The 18432-nt window shown below is 40.2% G+C and overlaps 2 protein-coding genes across 2 annotated transcripts in view; one reads left to right on the forward strand and one right to left on the reverse strand.

Moving 5' to 3' along the window:
• Positions 1–18432, reverse strand: part of tbkbp1 (TBK1 binding protein 1) — a 92043-nt gene that overhangs the window by 63465 nt on the left and 10146 nt on the right. The gene's annotated exons all lie outside the window — the stretch shown is intronic.
• The window catches only part of pdk2a (pyruvate dehydrogenase kinase 2a), a 54120-nt gene continuing 37430 nt past the window's right edge, over positions 1743–18432 (forward strand). The window contains exon 1 of the mRNA XM_084740211.1: positions 1743–1750. The gene's annotated coding sequence lies outside the window, so the exon portion shown is untranslated. The remainder of the gene's footprint in view (positions 1751–18432) is intronic.

Here is an 18432-nt window from a genome sequence, read left to right on the forward strand (position 1 = left end):
TTGCAGACCCCTGGTCTAGACAAATATATTAAATATAATATATGAGAGAGTTAGGATGCAAGATATAATAGATATAAAACAGCTGGACAACAAACATGTAGTAAACATGTCAGACTGTCACTGTACACAACTGTAATCTGTTTATTAAAGTGCAAATTTACCTCAGATAAAACCAAAACCAGAATCTGGTTGCTTGAAATGAGATTCACCAAGATCTTCGGTCTCATTTACAAAAATGTTCTTGCAAGATTTGTATTTAAACTTTGTCTTAAGATCATTTCTGACAGTGTGCATATGTTCAAGCATGAAAAACTGTTGTTCTTAATTGTCTGACACTTTTAATTAATGATTCCTCTCACAGTGTCCATGAAGCTAATGCAAAGTTTAACAAAGGCTTAGGCACAACATATAGATTTTGACATTAAGATCATTTCCACATACAAGTAGTGTAATTAAATGTGTTTTTCTGCACAAGTCACACTAAAGATTGATTATAAGTGTGTATTATTAATGAGGTGTTTTCCTTCTCAGCTGAACAGTGTCCTGCCATACAGGACTGTATGCTGGCAGTGAAACCAGTTGGACTGTCCGTCATGGGTGATGATGGACAGTCTGCATCCCTGTGAGACAGCGTTGTGGGTAAACGACTCTGATAGCTGTCAGACCCGGGTCAAATGTAATAACAGGGTTTGTTTCAAACCCACTTAAAGCACCTGAAGAGAAGCAGGCGCCTTGTGGGACGATGCAGTGTTGATGTATTCATTTAGTACCAGTGTTCAAAGTCACAGAAAAGAGAGGATGAAATATTTTTGAGGAGTATTTGTAAGAAGCATTTTTTGGATAGTGTTACAGGGTCTATTTGTTTCTTACTTCAATGTATGAGAGCTTGCCAAAAACGGTTAAATAAATCTGTCTCTTTTTTTAAATCTATGTGATGATTTTGTTGAAATCAAATCCAAATTTGTACAAAGATTATTGGCCAACCTGTGGCACAATCTTTTCAAACAGCTCACGAGAGCAGGCACAGATTTGCTGCAAGATTTTGTCCAACTCTTTGCATGTTTTCAACAGTGAATACCAACTTCCCCCTCCGATAGATGATTCCCACGATTTAATTGATGTAATTTTAATTTAATTGAATCTAATAATCGTACTGAAATCAGGCCGTGTGAAGCTAAAATAAAACAAACATCCAACAAAGTCAAAGTTCAGACAAAAGCAACTGATTTGTGAGCGCACACATTGAGCCACATCCTCTCTGGTAACCAGCCTAATAACTTTAACTCCAACCTGATGTGATAAAACCCGACCATCTGGTACTCCAGACTGACTCACACAAACGCCAGAAGATATTAGCAAATACTATTTGAGTCAGATACCTTGAGAAATTGTCATTCTCACTTGCCCGCATGTGTCAAATATAGAGAGCAACCACCTCCGCCGCCTGAATCAGTATAAAGAACCGGCACGTTCGATTTCTGCAACCGAGCACCACTGCCAATCAATCAGCCTGCTAATCAATGCAGGTACGGCGTAATTGTTGGAAGTGTTTGGGAAAATAGGCCAATTTCCTCCTCAGACGAGCTGTGAGATGAGTGTGCAGCTGTGCGAGGGACAATTTATGCACATTAATTAGAATTAGGGTTTCGTATTATGATTTAGTCATTTGTACCAGGGTCACAGCCAGGATTTTAGAAATACTGACGCCAGTTCAATTCAATTACAAATATGAAATATTCAAAGACACGAGGGTTAATGGCAGTGGCTGCAACATCCAACATCACAAAGGAACATTGTGTCTTTTGTGGAGTCAGCGTATTCAGCAGCTCAGTTTCATGAGAGTTTGTGAAATATTCCCTGAATTTAATCCACAGTGACATGAATCGTCAGTGTTTTTTTGTGTGACGCTCAGCATGAGTTTCAAAGTAATATTGACAAATGTAGTGTAAGAAGTGATCAAGTCAAACACACAGGAGTTGGTTCCCGTGTGAGGTCAGAAGCAAAAGTTTATTGTTTAACCCAAAGCTTGATCTTTTCCCTCACCTGAAATGTTTCTCAGCAAACTTTATTTTGAAAGCGTAACCACACATTGTATATTTATTACTGCTAACCTCAGTGAAATGAAACAGTTTGAAAGCTGCGCTGAGTCTCAAATCTAATAATTCAGTTTGATTTTACTCCCAGACGGACGTGTACACCGACAGCTGCTAGTAGCTCGTAGTTTGTTTGTTCAGCATCTGTGCTGGACACATAAAGAGGTACACGGACGACTCTACGTGGTCTGGAAAATTTTGGGTATGCAGATGTCTGCACAGAGCCTTCATGTGCACCGTCTGATAACAAAATACTGTTAGTACACTGATCCTAGTGGACCCACGCACAACACGGAAACTATAATACTAACTTAATCAATCTAAACATACAGGAATCAACTTGTAGAACGTTAGTTGCTGAATGTAAACCCCCAATTCTCAAGAAAAACCGTGACTTCTGTGTTTTCGATGGTAGTAAACCTCTTATTTGTATTTTTAAATGAATCTTTCTTGCACATGATACACACCCCCAGCGTACTGCTTTTTTTCAGACGACTGGCACCTTTTTCATTCCAAGTTAACGTCTTCAAGACAAGACTCCTTTTTCCATTTCACCAAATGAATATTTTTTATGGCACCAGTAGCAGCTGAAATGTAAATTGGAGCTGGCAAAGAAACTAAACTGACTAAATTAATTAAAGTTGTGTTTAATTACACAATAATGTCTGATAAAATACTTTTAATAAATACAGAGCAGTCCAATTTGTTTTGTTTTTTCTCCACACCAAAGCACATGTATGTTTTATTAGTTAAAGTCTGAGGAGCAGCTCTGTGTCTGTTCTGCTCTGTTAAATAAAGCTGTTGTTGCTGCGAGGCGCTCAGACTCGGTTACGTACAAGACACTATGTACTGTACTCTTAAAACACATCTATACTGTACACACACACACAGCTCAGCACCAGCTGCACACCACGTGCCACTACCGTCCATATCTACAATACACACACACTTACACATGCACACACACATACACGGACGTACACACACACACACAGTACAAAGCACTTATACAGGCTGTCAGTACAGGAGAAAAACACCACCTCTAACAAATACCGTGCTGTGCCATGCCATACCGCGCCATGATTCATCACTCTGGGAATCAGCCGCGTAGGCAGGCGGGCAGATCGCCGTGTGTGTGTGTGTGTGTGAGAGAGAGAGAGAGAGAGAGAAAGTGTGTGTGTGTGTGTGTATGTGTGTGTGTGTGTGTGTGTGAGTAAGGCAGCTGCCATTCTGGAGATTGATGGCAGGGGCAGGATGGAGACAATGAGCTGTGTTGCTGTATTTTTTTTTCTCCCCTCTCTGTTTTCTGTCTGCTCCATCGCTCTTTTCTCTCTTTCTCCTCAGCTACACTCATCTTTCTTTCCTTCCCACACTTTTAGAAAGAAAGGTGCTAGCTAGAAACATATACGGTTCCTCGGCCAGTCTCCGTGGTAGAACCATTTTTGTTTCCTGCAAGAGCCTTTACTAAAGGTTCCACTTGGACCTGCCACCTACCTAGAGCCCAGCATCAAAGACTATACCTAGAACTATCTGTGGTTCCCCTCAGAGTCCCTCATGAGGGATTCTACGGAGAACCTTTCCATTGTGTAATGGTTCATCCAGAATCGTCTCTAGAGGTTCTGTCCAGAACATGCACACATTCTAAGGGTGCTAATGAACACTTTTATATTCCAAGGGTTTCATGTGCTACAGAGCACATCAAAGAGCATCTACTAAGAACCACTTTATATTGCTTGAGTTTTATGTAGAACCCATCCAGGGGATTCTCTCAAGAACCTTTATATATTCCAAGGGTTTCATGTAGAATCCAGCCAGGATTATAAAGGTTTCACTAGCGTTCTCTTGTCTTCTGAGGGTTCTACAGAGATGAGGCAACACAATATTGAATATCACACAGACTGAATATTGTGGTCATCCATCATTTTATGTTACAGTTACCATGGTTTGAATTGAGAAAACACTCATGCTTTCAAGGATCCTTGAAGAACTTCCTTTCAAAAAGGGTTCTTTGAATGAAAGAGAACCCCTAGTCTTACTAAGAACCCTTTGGTGAAATTCCTCTTATGAAAGAGTTCTTCAGAAGTAAATTCTGTTCTGGGTAGCCCGTGAGTAAGAACCCTTATATTTGAGTGTGCAGCAGAGCTGTAGTGAACCGTCAATTCCTTCCCTTCCTCTTTCCCCTCCTCCTCCCCTCCTCTGTCGCTCTTTCTCTCTGTCATTCATCCATCTTGGTATTCAGCAGCAAAGTTCATCACAGCCCCCCTGAGCGGAGGAAAAAAAAACCCCTCTATCTTGACTTTGAATGAGAACTTTCCCCACAAAGGACATTAATCTCCTCATTAATACTACGACCAATCCAACGCTTGGATTCCCTCGCTCTGAAATCTGAGTCAAAGACGGAGAAAAAGAGGAAGAGGACGAGATAAGAATGACTGTTTTTTTTTTTCTCTGCTTGCAATTAAAGCCCACCCTCCTTTTACCAACTTCACTTAGCCTTGCTAATTAACACGACCACACGCAGTTATGAACACATGTGGTTTGCATGCAATACACTTATGGATGATGACAGGGTGAGCCAGTTGGATGACTCATGAGCACTAGTGTGTTTCCCAGTGAAACAAAGCCTGTAATTTGGTCTCAGCTGTTGCAAAGCGCATTAAGAAAGAGAGGGTGATGCTTTCCCTCAGTGCACAGGAGAGAAACATGGCTGCTCAGGACAGATCAGATGCACACTGTGGTGAAAAGTGAAAGTGATGATTACAGGGCCGACAGATGTATTTAAAGCTTTATTGAACAATATTTTATAATAACGATGGATCAAATGACTAATGTGGAAGGTGTTACTTGTAATAACAAACGCAGAAAGAATTATCATGCAACACTTAAGAACTTTTTAGTGTCTTTCAGCTCAGTTCAGTTGATTTGGTTCTCTGCACTTTCATTTCCAGCTGCATCTCCAGCTGTTTACGGGGAAAAAGCTGTGCTAAACCTACTTATCCAGCACCAAACAGCAGACAGTGTCTAGCAGCTAAAGAGCCAGATCAGGAGCTGGTGGAGACCAAAACTGGAGCTAAAAGGAAAGTAAATATTGGACTTATATTCATCAGTGCGCCAGAAACATGACTGCAAACAAATACTAATGTTCCTTAGTAACTTTTTGGATCGGATTCAAATCTCGAGGTGGACACACAAATTATTTTTCTCTGCAAGAGATGACAGTTGTAACACTGGTGTCCATGGCAAAATAAACTGAATTTGAGGCACATGAGCAAAATGTATTGTGCGCCGTTATTAAATGTACAATAAAACATTAACAGCATCAACATCGCTGTAGAAATAAATGCAGCAGGTATGTAAGAAATATTCAATGTTTAAATTGTCCTTACTGTTTTTTTTCCAACCTGATACAATCAAATAAATGTTTAAATATATCCAAACATACTGTATATGGTTGGGCTCAGATTTGTATATCATATAAGACTGGACTGTTGGCAGAGGTAGTTCCTTATCAATTCAACTTTTTGGGGGTCAGAGGAGGAATGTGTTTATTTTAAAAAATCTTTAAAATCTTTAAAAAGTCTCTCTTTAAATCATTTATCAAGCAAAAACGTCCAACATTTACTGGTTCCAGCCTCTCAAATGTGAAGATTTTCGTTGCTTTTATCTCTTTTATATCACTGAAAAATGAGTAACTTTAGATTTTGGATCATCGGTTCTGAGGAAAACAAGGAATTTGAAACTCTGGAAACTTAAGATCACAATTTTTGACTTTTTTTTTACATTAAATTGGCGATATAATTAATTAATGAATCTGAAAAATGATCAATACATCGATAATGCATACTGCTACCCTACTTTAGAGCTGAAGCTTGCAGCCTACTGTGCACTGGGCTTCACTGAGGAGTACAAAGATAGGGTCCGACCCTCTGTGGGATATGATGAGCCTCATGGTTTATTTATTAATGGTTTGTAATTATTATACAGTACATAGCGCAGTCAGCGTGGCTCTGCTCTTGTGGTTTCGTTTAGTGAGGCTGCAGTTGTCGACTGAGTTTTTGTAACCCGCTGCGAGGCGAGGGGGGGAAGGATCAGGTGGTGAGGAAGAGGACGCTGTAATGCAAAACGGTACAGCATGCTATGATTTCACAGCCTTGACGTGGAAAGCAGCATCAGTCAGATCCCATCACACGCACACATACACACACACACACACACGCACACACACACACACACACACACACACACACGCCCTCCGCCTCACGGTGAATTCATACATTAATGCCAGCCAGAGACCTTGACAGCAGGAGCAGCTCAAATCATTCCAGCGCCAGTGGCCCTGACTCGTACTTGGCTCTCACTCTTGTCTTGTTCCCCCTGCATCTAAAGGCTTGTGTGCTTCACAGAACATCACATCCTCCTCCAATGTGTCTGTTCTGCTGTCATGCTCTGACTAAAGACAGACTGATAGTCGCACACACACATTCACACACAAGCAGCTAAAAATGGTGCACCAAAGATGCATGAAATGAAAAATAACGCGTATAGAGCATGTATAAACACAGCTGTTACACTACCAAACACATTCATTATGCACTTATTTATTTTTAGGTTTCAATTTCATCCCCATTCAAAGCAAACTAATTGCTCTCAAGTCGAAATTTCTTAAAGGGATAGTTCAGATTACATGAAGTGGGGTTGCATGAGGTCTTGACAGTCGGTGTGTTACCTACAGGGGATGTCGTTCAGCCCGCCTCCAGTTTGGAGAAGCAGAGAGGAGCACCAGCATGGAAGCCAAACAACGTACTGCTGTAGACAGGGTCAGCAACAAACCTGTTATTAATCTATATCAGTTTAAGTGTACGCTATATTTAGGATATTTTCAGTGTTTTACCTTGACGTAAAACAACCTTTTACTTTGCAGAGCACAGGAGTAGCTGTTCTGCCAGTGCCTCCAGATATTAGTCAGTCCCTCCAGGAAGTTGTGATGTTGTGATTGTTAACACAAATTCAACCCATCCTGTGAATTGTGCTTGATGTTGCAATTTTGTCCGATCACTGCAGCGTTTCGCCAAATTTGACCAATTACTGTTGCTTCCTGCAAGCTCCATCAGTCATAGCAGCCCCCTGGTGCAAACGTCATATATGTACGTCTCAATAAACCAACTCAGTGTTTTTTGTTTTGTTTTGTTTTCATTGTTTTACTTTATCACAGGTACTGAAAAGATCATCATTTTGCTTCTTTGTCAAATACCTCCCAGGTGCACTTGCATACATTTACAAATAAAGCATATTTTCTTAGAATTTTTGCAATCCTAACCCTTTTTGGGAACATTATGTTTGAGTTTAGTTGCCTTTGATTTTTAATGATTTTTTTTTGCAAATTTCACCAACACCTAAACTCTTAAAACTCAGCACAACATGCATCACAATGTTCTAGAAAAGCTGACATGAAATCAGAAATCTGGGGCCGCAACAATCTCCCCCTAAAAAAAGCCAGCAATCCTGGAAGCTGGTTACTTTCTTTGTCTTATTGTGTGACTTTGTGTGACTTTGGTGAATCCAAATTAACCTTTTAAAACACCAAAGTCACACAATGGCAAAAACAAACTAACAGATCGAGCGGTAGAAGAGCAACTCCTGAATTTAAAGTACAGCAATGAAAATATTCTAATATGTTTTGTTGCAACTCCTGAATTTAAAGTACAGCAGTGAAAATATTCTAATATGTTTTGTTGCTGACCCTGTGCACAGCTGTTCATTGCTCAGCTTCTGTGCTGGTGCTCCTCTCTGCTTCTTCAAATTGAGGCCATGCTGACTGTCTGTAATACACTGACTTTTGATAAATACCTCCTTAAATACCACATCAAATAATTCAAATTCAATTTAGAAATTTCCACCTAAGAGCAATTAGTTTGCTTTGAATTGGGATGAAATATGAATCTAAAACTAAATACATACATAATTAATGTTTGATGGTGTAACAGCTGTGTTTATGCATGCTCTGTATGCATTATTTTTCATTTCATGCATCTTTAGTGTGCCATTTTCAGCTGTAACCATACATGGAATAAACTCAACTATCCCTTTAAGGCACCAGATGCATGGCAAATGCATAAAACAAAAGCATGTGTAACAGACATACCCACACACATGCATCATAAAACGCAAAGCACAACATGGTTTTAGGCAGACATGGCCTATAAAAAGAGCTAGATTATGTAAAAAAAAAAAAAAATCTTTCCACATCTAAATTACATAACAAATTCAAATCCAATCATATCCAATAAAAATTACACAAACTAGCTGCAAAAAAAAGGTTCATTCTAATTCGGGCCACTATTATTTTAAGAAATAAAGATCTATGAGAACCTGCTTAATAAGAGAGAAAATATAACCAAGTGTTTAATTGGCTCCCAGCGCTGATATGACAATCTGTGTCTGCTGATTAATTAATAGTGCACGCCGCCACCGCTGCTGCTGCTGCTGCTGCTGCTTGTTGGACGAGTCCAGAGACAAGATGATGTGTTTGGGAAAAGAGCGCGCTGGCTTGGATCAGAAAGAATATATGATAAACGCGCTGTGCATTGTGGGAGCAGAGCGTGGTGTGTTCACGCGGTGTGACATCATCACATATGCACGATGGATGTGCTGCAGCTCATCAAGGTGTCATTAAAAAAACAATACAGGGCGCATGTGTGCGTCTGCGTGTGTCCTCTCAATGCGAGTGTGTGCTCCAGTTGCACGTGTGCTTCTTTGTCAGGGTGTTAGTACATTACTTTAATGAAAGTCGCCGTCCTTGGCAAAGGACACAAGGCCGCTCTCCTTTTCCCCAGTCCTCACACACACAGACACACACATTATACCCTCCCCCCTCTGCTGCCCTGTGATGCTCATCTTCTCACAGAGACTGGAGTGTTAAGAAAGAGGAGAGAGTGTGTGTGTGTGTGTGTGTGTGTGTGTGTGTGTGTGTGTGTGTGTGTGTGTGTGTGTGTGTGTGTGTGTGTGTGTGTGTGTGTGTGTGTGTCAGGCCAATCAAAAGACAGCGAGGGTGGAGGAAGGAGTAAGGGGGCAGAGGAAATGTAGTCGAGCAACTCTACTGAAGTCTGAGGGGGAGAGAGGAGGATGCTGGGAGTAAATGTGAATGTCACATTGGCACAGAGGCAGAAACATAATAAGAGAGAGAACAGATCATTAGGACACATGCATGAACACACACACACACACACACACACACACACACACACACACACACACACACACACACTGATATTGATGTGAGTTCCAATACTGATGCCAAATCTTTTCTTTGATACATTAATTTGAGAAATACAACCATGTTTTTCTTATCTTTTGTCGTATGTGAAAAGTCTTCCAAACACAAGCAGCAACACAAGAGCTTAGCTTAAAAGAAAGTCTAAAGAAGAGACACTGTTTACATTTGGTCCAGTTAATTTGGTTTCACGGTGCAATTATCCAAGTGGACTAAAGAACTTTACATGTCATACCTACGTCCCGTCGTCATCACCTACATGGGCTGCATCTCCCTATATCTGACATTGATTGGTTCGTAGTTCGTGCGTCTGACGTTGGCATGTTTACATTTCAGGCAGCCTGACTTTAGCCTGAGTTTTTTTTTTTACAGTTGACTCTTCGTAAAGTCCTCCCCAGTGTGTTGTTTTTCCTTTTTGCAGCTCTGATGATACCCTGTTGCAATTTTCTGCAATTGGTCTGAAAGTCCATAAAATGTTTTCACGCTAGAAACAAACCAAATCATGGGTCAGTTTGGTCCAGACCGAAATCACCTCCTTTCGCTGGACAAAAGTCCAGCTGTTTGGTCCAAACCGCTGTCCGGGGGAAGTGTCATACCTGTAATTTTGGTCTGGACCAAACGAGGTAAATGTGAAAACAACCTCTCAACCTTGGGATCAGCATTGAATGAAGGACAGGAAACATATCTCAGCCCTTAAAAAACATTCAACATAAAGGAGCAAGCACTCAAAAATGTACAAAATACAGTTTTTCTTTATGTTATTTTTTGTCTTGCATCTTTTACGTTGTTTTCGTCTTATTCGTCATTTTTGACTTGTTACATGTTGTTGCCTCATTTTCATCTCGTTACATCCTCTTTGTTGTTTTCGTCTCCTGATTACGTCTTGTTACATGTTTCACATCACGATGGTCTTGTTACATCTGTCGTTCCTGAGATGCATCGACGGATCCACAAAGGAATCATCTCTTCTCTGTGTTATTGTCCCAGCCGTTTAGGTTGAAATCAGTCTTGAAGTTGGGAAGGCAGCGCGCAATGATGCAAAATAAAAATAATCAGTAATTCTCCACAAATGCATTAAAACCAAAGTAACTTTAGATTAGAAAGTACAAATATTTGTCTTCAAATATAGAGAGTAGAGTCATAGTCATATGCAGCTACGAGCAGAGTGAAAAAAGGAGGAGAGAAACAGGAGAATGACAGAAGACACAAAGTGAATTTCGCTGTTTCTAAGTGACCTGGGGGGGTTGAGTAGATGCAACACTTGTGGAGGATAAAGCAAACAACTCCAGCAGATTACAGCACAGCGGGCTTCCTTTCTCTTCAGAGGAACAGGTAGAAGAGCCGCGTTTGACTGCCCAATTACAACACAGAGACGCAGGCACAACAACAGACTTGTTAGGTCATTGAACCCATATGTTGCACTTCACGTGTCTCTGCACGCTTCACACGTACGGACGTACACCGGAGAGCACATTCATCATTAAGTGAAGAAACACCACTCATCCACACACGGGGAGAAAAAGGCTTCCAGCTTGTGCTTTGTCCGTATATAGTAAGCTTCTGCAACACATGTAGCACCTCTCTGTCTTTGATCGTCTGGCGTGAAATAAAAGAGGCGCAGGGAGGTGTTGAAAAAAGGTCTTTGACTGTAACATCAACCACACAATAAAAGACGGTGAGATTATCAGAACAGTTTTTACCATAGTGTGTGTGTGTGTGTGTGTGTGTGTGTGTGTGTGTGTGTGTATTCTTTGTCTTCATCTCATATTCACTAATTTCTTTCCTGCAATATCTACAACACTGACAGCTGCACAAGACAGGGATGTGAGATGTGGAGAGAAAACAGTGTTTTAGAGAGGCGTTACATAAGACATTTTTGTCCCAGTGTGGGAAAGACGAGCATGGAGATCGATCCTCCTGAATCATCGATATCGTCTTATTGATTGGCACGAGGAACCATGAATTAATTGTCTCCGTCCTTTGCGCACGGTTCATCTGGTTATTGGCTTTCAGCACCACGGACAGCGGCCCACGCAGCAGCAACAACACCACTGAGGCTTTACTACAGGAAACACAATGTGCTCGTACACATTCTTGGACCCTGAATAGATGTGATACTGTTTCAGTGAGACAAACAAATTCTGTTGGTCTGGACTGAGCGGTTCGACGAGGTTTTCAGGCCTGAATTCGCTTCGGTTTTGATTGATTAGAAGGACGTTTCCATGACATCATCATGGATGTTTGGTACGGTTGCACAATATGGTAAAAAAAAAAAAGTTAAAAGTTGCAATTATTTTGAAATTGCGATTGCAATATGTATGCAATATGATACAATTTGTGGGTATGATCATTTTTGCATTACAGTTTTGAAAAAAATTGACAATGTACCAATCAGACATGTTTTCTTTCATCTGGAGAACAAGATTTTTAGGCCAGGTCATCTCTGCAGAACTACAGTACTTTATTATTATTCTATTTTCTTACACATTCTTCCTTTTTTTTGGTTCTGGTTCTGCCTTTTGGATACTGCACTTAGCCATGCTGTGATTTTGAATATTGCAATTATGCTGGGTCAGATTACTTTGAAATATAGTTGTTTACTGGATATAAGTTATATGGAATTTATTGTAATTAGTACTAGAGTCCAGTGTATTAAAAAAATAATTATAATTATTTAAATACTTTTTGATTCTTTCAAAATCTGACTTTGAAATTATTGCACCCTCTATAAATGGATGCAATCACAAAACACTGACCTTTACAAATATTTTTTTTTTACTTTAAACATCTCAAAACTTTTTCAGGAGGTTCATTTTTCTCTCACCGGTTCCAACAAAAGAGATGCACTTGTCTCTGCAATTTTCCCCTCTATTTCTATGTTTTCTTACTGACATGTTTTCCTGTTCTTATCTCTTTTATTGTTTTGTCTTATTTTTACTGTTTCATTGTCTTTTGTCTGTGTCTTAATTTCACTCTAAGTTTAGTGTAGTTTTTGTCTCGCTTCATTGTTTTGGCTCTCTGTTGTTACAGTGCCTCCTGGGTATCCTGCTATCTTGCTTTGTCTGTCAAAGCACTTTGTAAACTCTGTTTTTAAAGGTGCTATATAAATAAAAATTCTATCATTATTATTTTTAAGGAACCTGTGTGTCAGATGTGCTTTTCATGAGTTAACAGAGCATTGGTTATCATGAAAAAAAAAGTTTTAAAATTGACATATTTTAACGACATAATCAAAGTGTAATCCTTGAAAATGAAAAATTACACACTTTTTCAAATGTAATCTGGGCTGATTATAGATACTTAATTTTTGCAGCCTCCCTATGTAATATCTATTACATGTGATCTGTCACTACCCAACCCTGTTCTGCTGTGCCTGTATCTTTAGAAGGAATTTCATATTTTTTAATTTTCATAGGGACAATGAATGTTAATAAACATCACTGTAAATGTGCCAGTGTTAGCTCAGTGGCTACTTTTCAACTCTTGTCCCTTGGCAAGAATTAGAAATTAAAATAACAATAAAGAAGACAATATGTAAAAATTAGTGTTTGCATGATGGCTTACTGCCATCAAATGTTGATGAGTGGAACTGGGGGATTTGCTTTGCTTGCATGTGCTGCAAATCTGCATACGGTCATGCAGAAACACGTCCTCATGTGCATGCTAACAGAGTATTAGATACAGGGATCCACTCATGAAAATATCGCTCCATAGCGTCACTAGTGGTCAAAAATCCCACAGGATACCTTCAAACGTTGCTGCAGTTAAAGATAAACCTGATATTTATGTCCTTGTGAGCTGCACTGGCAAGCTAACAAGCAGTTTTCTACCTGCCTGTCTGCTAGCAACAAGCGAGTCCTCTGTGGTTCGCCCAGAAAAACACACCATCAAAGAGTACGAGGTTGTAAATACAAAGCAGCTGCTCCTCTTTTACAAAGTCACTGAAGTAAAGACCTACATAAGTCCACCTCTCCCCTGCTGTGCTCTGCAAAATGAAATGATGCAGCACACAGACAAACAGATACTCGGTGCTGCTTCCTCTCGGTCCTGCTCAGTCGTCTACTTGTCACTCTCTCTGATGCTAGCTGTATTTCAGCTACACATTTATTGGAAATCCATGCGCTGTGCCCAGGCGCTGCTGCAAACACAAAGATTATCTCATAGATGAAATTATTCTTTGTATCTGCAGAGTCAATTTGATGTCAGTTTGTTTGTTAGGTCTGATTCCAGACGGGAGCGGGCTTCTTTGTTCTCAGAGATGTTGACAATTTGCATGACTCTGCCTGTGTTTTTTTTTTTTTTCGGGGGGGGGGGGGGGGGTGCATGTCATTTAATAAAAGCAAAAATGTCACAGCAGCAGAATTAAAATAGCAAACATTTTCTGAAATTGTCAACAAGACATCATCTTATAAAACGCTGGTGGGGCATTCTCAAAGCGTGAGGAGATATTTTTAGGTGCACCAGAGGGAGTCCGGTAACGAGTGACAAGCAAGTGGGTAACCTGGTTTTTCTGAGACACAAAAAGAATCGTGTGAATCCCCAAGCGAGTATGAAGATTTTCTACCTCTTTCTCGAACCAGTGTCACACACACCAGGTCCATCCTAGTGTCTATTTTCCTCTAGTTTTACTATAACTGTCTGTTGGTACTTTCAGGCCCTTCTGTCACACTTTTAGCTGCTCTGATCGCACACACACACATCGACACACACTGCATATTACTCTACATCTTGCCTCCACGGTCGGCACAGTGCCTTGAGTGGGCAGAGAGAGTGAGTGGTCACATTACACTGCAGTTACATCACATTCCTTCAGTCTCCTAAGCAACCAGGTGTCCTCTAACAACAAAAGTAACACAACCACAACGCGGTTATGTCACCTCCAGTTGTCACACGATGTTCAAGGTTTCATATCAGGGAAAAAAAACAGACGTCTCCCATCATTTCAATCCCGCTAAAAAAGGCTTGGCGGTGTTTGGTGCAGTCAGTGGGGTTGCTCTCAAACAATGGAAGCAGCCGGGACAGGGCAGTGGGAGGTGTGAGTGTGTGTTGTTTCTCAGAGCAGCAAAGCAGAGTTTGGAGAGAGGTGAGGCTTTTCTTCCCTGAAAGAATATGGCAAAGTGACTCATCCGAAGCCAGAACTCTGACAGAGAGGAGAGCCTTGATGCAGGTGGGCCGCCCATGGCTTTTTCAGAAGCAGGAGAAAAGAGAGAATCAGTGGTCACTGCCTTGGCCCACAGATATTACACCACAGTTATATAAAAAAAAAAAGAAAAATGTGGAGAGTAAAGAAAGTAGAGAGAGTGCACAAAACTAGTGAAGCTCATAAACAGTGTTTTTGTGCACATATTCTTTTACAGAAGCAAATTTAGAGGCAACATGACCGCATACACAGTCAATGGAAAGACATGATTGGAGGCAAAGACAGGGTGAGTAGATCATTTTCATTTTTGGATGAACTATCCCTTTAAGGACCAAGTTTTGGTGCAGGAGAGTGTTGTGCATGGTCCAGCTTGATCCGTCCGGCTTTGGTTGGAATTTTAAGAATGTTAGAAGGGCTGTGACAACACATTATCATCATACCAATCAATCTGATCAATTGATCAATTGAATTGATGTTTGCTTTTTTTTAACCCTGGACCATGAGAAAAAGTTAAATAATACACTTTGAGAGCCTGCATATCATGACTCATATTTCCAACAACCAAAGCACATCACATGTCAGTCAGTCTTTGAGTTTTATTTCAGTGCTATACTGCATATAAACTTGGTAAATTAAATACTTTTTGAAGTAAACTTTAGTTGTTCCTGCTCATCAAGCTGATTCCATGAGAAAATGAACTTGAAAACTGTCCTGTGCGAAAAGACCTGACTGCATCAAAATAAATAAAGTGTACAACAGGGCGATTAATAAAGTATGTACTTTTTGAAGTGCTGCATCTAGCTAGTGCCGCTCATCAAATAGGGAACAATAAATAAAATATAAAATACAATATATGTGCTGCCCTCTCCTGCACACAATTTTCCTTCCAAGAATCAGTTGAATTTTCTGTATGAATTTTGACCCTTTGCTGTTGCTGTAGGGTGAGTGTTGAGCATTGAGAGCAGCAAATTGAGTTTGCAATGTGGTGTCAGCAGGTGTTAGTTTGTTTCCACAGATCAGAGGACATTTATGCCTTAAGGTCTGAGCACACGTCGTTTTACATTAAGCACGTGAAGTTAAACAGATCAGGTTGTTAAGACAATATAGTTGTGATTGCAATGCTAATTTACATTAACACATCAATGAGAATTCCTGTTATATGTTAGCATTAAGCTAACTGACCAAGTACTAGTTATTTACATATATTTTAAAAATTTATTCAGGAATTGTAAAAAAGAAAGAAAGAAAGAAAGAAAGAAAGACAAAAGAATTCAAATATTTAAGGGAATCAATTATTTTCTCCCAGCCCTAATTTTTAGGTAACCACTTCTCCATCAAATACATTCCTTCTGTATCCACGATTGTCTTAGTCTGTGTTTCTTTAACTTATTACTCCACATACCACCTCAGAAAATACTGAGCTCTCCAAGTAGAGCTTGAGATCACTGCCTGAACCCAACAGGAACCGATGGGAACCGCCAGGGAGCGATGGCTTTGGATTGGGTCGGGCCGTATTTCTCACATATTTCATGGGCTTACATCGGGTTTGGGCTGTATTATCATTATTAATATTATTATTATCATTATTATTACTATTCTTTATGTATTCTTTTTTTTCCTCCCCAATTTTGTCATTGCCAGTCAAATTCCCTTGTTAAGAAAAATGTCAGGCTGTAATCGGGTTTGGGTTGAAATACTCTGTGAGGGACAGTTTCGGACAGAATTTTGTCGGGCTCAGGTGTTTTTGGGCTCAACTTTTTTAGGCTTGATTAAATTCCTATCTCCAAGTGCCATGATTTACCATCTTGCCCTGCCTGGTGCCCCCATGTTGTGTCCTCTTTTATGCCCCTATGGTAAATAAAACATAATAAAATGCCCTTTAGGGTTCCCTGCATTATAGAAAATTATTTGGCTCCCATTTGCCTTTAAATGGAAGCCACTTAGTGCTTTTTAGTCCCATTATATTAGAGAAAAGGCAGACATCCCTGTGGCTGATATCTCAAGTCAGCGTGCTGCCATCATGCATGTTGGCTCACTGAAAAGGCTCTGCTACGCTAAATGGAACATGATTTTAATTAATTCATATCAATATGGCTGCCATGAAAAAGGTCTCTCACCCCTCATTGTAAAGGAAATCTGTGCACAACTGGATAACAATTTCACCGTTTCTGTCTATTTTCTCTTAAGTTTCTTTAACCTGCATGTCTGATTGTCTGAGTACGTGTTTTTTTGGCCTCATTTTTACTCATTTTTATTGATGTTGCAGTATTTCCAGAACTCAGTGGCTGTAACTTTGTGAGTACAATTATATTGCCAAAAATAAGACACCTTTAACCTTCCTCTCCACATGTAAACTTGAGCTACATGATTCACACTGACTGGTAGCAAACATCTAAGAATAGAGGACACAGTGAAGGCAAAAAATAGAGGGAAAGTAAGGAGACGAGGGGGCATATGAGGTCTGTGTTTGCGCCCCCGCCTCCGGGGTTTTCGACCTTGTTATCTCCTGAAGGTAATGGAGGCGTTGTTCCCTAAATTATCAAAGCTCTGATTTGGCACAGAAACTTCCTCCAGGTGGAACCGGTCGCTTGGCATTCTTCACTGCACCATAAACCTGATTAGTAAAATCTGGCTCGTGCGGGATGGACATTATGTCCATGCAAGAAGGAGCTACCTGTCTGTCATCAGCTGGACACTGACTGCTGTTTCCTTTATTTAAGATTAAAACTGAAAGGAGATTGACACTCTGGAACCAAACACTTTTATCAACCCTACTTCAAAAAGAGCGTCTCTCTCTGTTTTTATGCCGCTGAGCCTCAGGACACATTTTGGTTAATTGGATTTGGGTACTTGCCGTATTGAAAATGATTAACACTTAGACACCAGTCGTGACTGGTTAGCATCTTTTAGGAAACGGTCATTATCTTCTGCCTTCACCCAGAATGATGATTGTTTTCAAAATTCTATTTTCGCAGACGTCAAACACGGGAACCTGCTGCAGTGACTTATGAAACAAATCATCTGACACAGTCTCGCATTGCTTCCTTTGACTTATGCAAGAGCCAGGCCTAAATGGAAAACTCTGATATATGATAAAGACAGGAGCACAGCGGTGCATCATTCCCTCTTTGTTCTCTCCGTCTCTCCCCTTCCTTTACCCCTTGTGACCCTTAAAAGCTGTCTATGAATATTCCATCAGCCAGCAGGGCCTCTGCTCGCCCTCTTCATTTAGTGATTCAGTCTGTAAGTAGCTTACATAAACCTCCATATTTATGTGTATGAACATAATCATGGTGTAAGTGTGTAGATTCACGGAGAGAGCGGACCCAGGGGCAAGAAACATCGAAAATGAGTATGAAAAAGACATCGGAGGGAAATGGAATAGGTTTTGCATAAATTAGCTCAGTGTGAATTATGTCAGCGCTGTTTCTAGGCAGGACACTTCCTCAATGTGTGTGTGTATTTGTGTGTGTGTGTATTTGTGTGTGTGTGTATTTGGTCTAATGTATGCTGCCCACCGGTGATGATACTGCGGATTGAGATAAATGACCTCATATTCTCGTGTCTGAGCGCGGCTCTCAGGTGCTCGGTGGAGGCTACAGCATCATCAAGCTGTAGAGTGAACACAACGAGTTATTAATGCAACTTTAGATGGTAATATGTACTGTAAAATCTACCTAAATTGTGTTATCTTTGCTGTGATGCTACAATCAAACTTTAAAAGTGAGTATAAACTTATGTCACTGGAAATATAATAAAGTTTTACCAGGAAACAAGCTTAACGAGCAGCCAGTCATCACACACTGTGCAGATATCATTGTTCAAATGTACATAACTTTATTTTAAATTCTAGTGTGGTTATTAGATACCATATATTATTTTTTGGCAACGTGTAAACAAGACTTCAATGACACTAGCAGCTCTGTGGA

The sequence above is a fragment of the Lutjanus erythropterus genome, chromosome 17 (genome assembly GCF_056507025.1).
Source record: "Lutjanus erythropterus isolate fLutEry1 chromosome 17, fLutEry1.hap2, whole genome shotgun sequence".
Taxonomy (NCBI): Eukaryota; Metazoa; Chordata; class Actinopteri; order Lutjaniformes; family Lutjanidae; genus Lutjanus; species Lutjanus erythropterus.